The following is a 5409-nucleotide window of genomic DNA, read 5'->3' as shown; positions in this document are numbered from 1 at the left end:
ATTGTTAATGATAGTCAAAAATTAAAAACGACCTACCTTCCTTAACAAAATGATTAACCAAAACTAAAAAACGACTTCTTCTCTTTTTAATTTTAATAAGCGATAAATATAGTAATTGCATGGAATTGCGTGGAATTATGAGCGGAATTGAGTGGAAATGTTTGGACTTACGTGGAATTGCAAGAAATTGCAAAAATTGCATGGAATTAACGGGCTCACCCTAATTGTCACATCTTTTATGGTCGTTAAAATCTATCCACCTTTTATGGTGCTCTTTATATGTAATAAATAAATAATTTTTTCAAGAAAACATTTCAATTTTCAGACAGAAAATAGAATGCAGAAAAGTGAAAAATCGTTTTTGTCGTGAAAGTGAAAAATCGTTTCTTTATTTTCGCCCATACTGAAATTAGGAAAACACTATCATCATCTATAGTTTTTAAATCAAAAGCTAAAAATAATTTTATTTTCTTCAAATCCTAATCCTATCTCAAATATTAGAAGATTATGAGAAATTGAGAATCAAATAATGTTTCAAGTTTTTTCTTCTAACAAGAACTTGTAAAATATCTGAAAAATGTTAAAATACCAAAAAAAACGATTTAAAATTGTTCTCTGAAAGTATTCACTTATTGTCTATCTAATGTAAAAATACCCCCTCCCCCCCCAAATATTAAGTTGCTTCACAATTTGGAGGTTGGAGATAAAAGGTTTATGCTAATTTTTTACGATTAATGGTTTGAAAATTGCATCATATGAATATATGACCTTTGGGAGAAAATATTTCATTTTTCACTTTGATATTAAACTATAATNTTGTTAGACCAATTCAAAACTATAGTTTTAGCACCCATGGTGTTACCCGTGCAACAAATGTTTAGTAAAATATAAGATGTTGTTAGACCAATTCAAAACTATAGTTTTAGCACCCATGGTGTTACCCGTGCAACAAATGTTTAGTAAAATATAAGGTGTTGTTAGACCAATTCAAAAAGTTTTTGGAATCATGAGAAAAAATCTCAAAGATTTATACAAATATCGAGAAATAAATGCTCGATGCAAGGAAACTTTTTTTTTAAACTTTCACATCCATTTGTTTTTAGTTTAGTGCGGTTTGGACAGCTTTAGGTATAATATACAATATAGAGATGGATCGAAGCAGTAGTTTTCTTTTGAAATATCGTCATCGACAAAATTATGTTAACTATCCTTGACGATCTTTTTTAGACAAAATACATTTTTGGTCGGAAAACCATATCACTTTTTTTTCGTTTTTAAAAGTTCACAACGAGTAGTTCGTTTGTTTAGACCCATCATTTTTTATAAACATTTTAGGATAATTTTTAGAAAAAATTAACTTTTTAAAAACGATTAACAACACTACCCACACACACAGAACCCACACGAACACAAACAAATTATTTTTTTTCTATTACTTGTTGCTTGTCTATCTGGATATTATTTCCGTTTGTATCTATAAATAATAAATATAATAAATAATAAATAAACGTCAAAACAGCAGAACCGATCGGGCCAACAATTGCTGCAACTCAAATGACCACATGAGAGGTTTATGGATGCTCTCTTAAATCCGCGATAATGTTTTATAATGTACAAAGAGAAGATGCTCATTGACAGAACCACAATCATAAATTGAAATCAGATGGCCGCAAAGCGCCTTGAAAGCCACTTAATACAATTGAAATTAAATCTATAAAATAAAATTATGTAAAATTCAAGAAAATTAATAAAAAAGCCTATACAGTCCAAAATATTAATCTGTGTGCGATTTTAATTTTAGAATTAAATATCATAAAATTAAAAATAACGGTCGCCGACTTTTCAAATTTGCTTAACTATATACTCTTGGGCCTGCAGCTTAGAGATTTTAACAAGACATTAATTCTATCAAGAAGAATCAAGATGATAAAAGGAAACCCTGGACCGTTGAACGCGGAGCAATAAAAGAGAAAACTGTTGAAAACCCAGAAAACCCCTGGAAAAGAAACAGATATAGGTAAAGGTTGTTAAATGGCTAAAATAAAAGATCAAGAAAAAATAGAAAACAATAATTTCTTTAATGTTCATCGTTTAAGAGAAACTAGACGTAACGTAACATAATATTTTAATCATGACATTCGTTATCATCTTTTATAAAAGTTTTGAAGAGATCGAACTCTACAATATAATTTAGATTTAGACTTATAAATGTTTTTAAAGGGAACATTGTTATAATTTCAACCCTTTATCTGATCAATAATGTGGAAGATATTGTCGTTTCTCTAATTTGAAAATCTGAAAAGCTTAACAGTCACTTTTCCCGAGAAACCACAATTAAAACAAACCAATTTTCAAATATAAGAACATGAATATCTGATTCATTTTTCTCATACAAAGCATTATAGGGTACAAATGTGAATCGTATATATGTACAAATGTGAATCATATATATGTACAAATGTGAATCGTATATATGTACACATGTGAATCGTATATATGTACAAATGTGAATCGTATATGCCACTTTAAAAAAAGGATCACTTGCAATTATGCTACAGTAACTGTGAATAGTTTAAAAATATGTTTAAATACAGTAATTAGTAGTTACAGTTGCTTTCAATTTGATCTGCAAAGATGAGAGTTCTAAAGAAAACGAAGCACGGCTGTTTCCGTGATATAGAGTTGCTTGACATTTGCCCCCAGGCCAATTAGCCAGCCTTCTAATGGCTTAATGATAGACACTCTCAAATCTTGTGCTTTAACTGTGTACTGTGCACATAATATTGAGCGCCCCCCCCCTAATACCCCCCTCTATTTTCCTGTATTCCGAATACAGGAGTGGGCCAGTTACATTTTAAGTTACATTTCATATTATTACATTTCCTACAAGGTTATATTTTCTATAAGGTTACATTTCCTATAACATTACGCTTCCTAAAATTACACTTCCTGAAATTACACTTCCTAAATTACACTTCCTAAAATAACACTTCCTGAAATTATACTTCCTATAGTTACATTTTGTAAAATTACATTTCCTGTGGTTACAAATTACATTTGCTAAAATTTTAATTTCCAAATTCTTTGATTTTACATTTACGTAGCCGCAGCGCTTGGCCCCCTTGTCTGTTCTAGTCGCAGCGCTCGGTCCAGAAATTGTCTTTATCTCACCAAACCCAAAATATGGTAAGAGACAGCATATTATTTAACATTTAAGAGGCCGCAGCGCTCGGCCCTCTTTTCATGTAATTATAGGAAGTGTAATTATAGAAAGTGTAACTATCTATATAATAAAGATATTTGCTTATGTATATTTATATGTTAGCTATTGCTGGCCAAACAGCTGGACCAAATGAGCTGACATTTTTTTAGGGAACCCATGGGTCCCCGGGGAGTAACATATAGGCTTAGAATAATTTGACAGTTTTAAAATCTAGACAATGGAGGGGTATGTATAGCTTAGTATTAATCAATATGTTTTTACAGATTTTTTTAATTAATAAAAAAACTTTTTAAGTATTAAAAATAGCTGCAATATTATATAAAAATCTTACGTTGCTTATGTGTTTGACCTCCTATAAATTGTCCTCTTTGCTCCATAAATATATTCACTGACTTCACTTGGTTTTAAATTTTGATAAATGTAGAAACATCTCGTCGGTTTAGATGTAGACAATAAAACCTGGACATCTGGAAGGAACACTGTTATTTAGTTTACACATTGCCTGACTCCAGATTCCCACCCATTTAGAAGAAACATGTGAAATGGAAATTTTATAAACCTCACACATTAAAGCTTTACTTTTATTTTCTGATCTTTGAATCATAAAAACTTACATTTTATAATAGCGTCTAATTGAACGCTGTTAAAATGACTGTAATGTACAATGTAGTATGTGACCCCCAAAAAATCCTTTATACACTTTAAAATATCCTCTCAACTCCCTTTATAAATTCACGATGCTGACTTCACTTGGTTTTGAAGTTTGATAATTGTTAGATCTGAAAACTATCAAACTATCCAATCCCGCAGCAATAAATTAGACTTTAACGCTCTACCCGTCAATATATGTATAGATGAGGGGGGGGGAGTAGAATAATATGGATAAACCGGGTTCAACCCCGAAGAGAGTTAGGATAAGTTGGGATAAAATGTTAAAACTTTATTATGTGGAGTGAAATATTTTTTTAATGCGTACAGCAATAATTTTCATAATGCTGACCAAAGAAAAACATATTTTAGTAAGAAGTATGGATGGCAGGGATGGATGAGAGGAAGGATAGATGGAGGGATGGAAAGGTGGATAGAAGGTGGGATTGATGGATAGATAGATGGAAGGATGGATAGATGAATCGATTAGTGCACACTGCTAGTTCTGATTGCATATATTAGTGGAATGTCCCGGGGTCAAAATAGAATTATTCGACGAACTTAAATAGACTAATAGACAGATAGACAGATAGACAGATAGACAGATAGACAGATAGACAGATAGACAGATAGACTAATAGACTAATAGACAGATAGACAGATAGACAGATAGACATAAATATTAACGAATAAAGATGAACGAGTTCTAGCTATTAAGATTTCCTTCGGGCTAATGAAATATTCTAAATTGAAATGTTTCTTCTTTAAATACCTTCATATTATTAAAAGTAATAGGGCAAAAAGAAATCTGAAACAAAACCTAAATTCCAATTCGGACAGTTAGGAAATAAAGGTAAAACATCCCCCACTCTCCCCCCCCCCCCAAAAAAAAAAAATTGGGAATTGCATACTTGGGAAACAGTTTATTTCGAAAAGATTTACTTGGGAAATATACAGTAGTAAATTTGGAAATTAAATTTTTTTAAATTAAACCATTGGGGAATAATTTATTTGGAAACCTACCCAAATGAAAAATGAAATATTTGAAAAAATCATTTTTTAGAATGATATGTTTGAAAAGCCACAGAACATTTTCACATGAGAATTAGAAAATATATATGATGGGTTCTGAATAGGCCGAATACAAGGATACAAGATATACATCATCTTAATGTCATAATTATGCAATCCTCCCCACTGTGATACTCCTATATATATATACATAATACCTTAATCTTAATCCTTAATCTTGTTTACATATATGTACATATTTACTCATATACCTATACTCGTACATCTATAACAAACTAGGGCTGCAAGGAAATCATAATTTTCCTTCACATCCTTCCCTTATCCAACTCTTAGAAATACCTACTCCCCCCCCCCCCCACAACCTATTGTTTATATGTACATATTTACTCCTATACCTATACTCGTACATCTATAACAAACTAGGGCTGCAAGGAAATCATAATTTTCCTTCACATCCTTCCCTTATCCAACTCTTAAAACCACCTGCTCATTCCCCCCCCCCCCCC

The sequence above is a fragment of the Eurytemora carolleeae genome, unplaced genomic scaffold (genome assembly GCF_000591075.1).
Source record: "Eurytemora carolleeae unplaced genomic scaffold, Eaff_2.0 scaffold996, whole genome shotgun sequence".
Lineage (NCBI taxonomy): Eukaryota > Metazoa > Arthropoda > Copepoda > Calanoida > Temoridae > Eurytemora > Eurytemora carolleeae.
Note: the sequence above shows the minus strand (reverse complement) of the source record.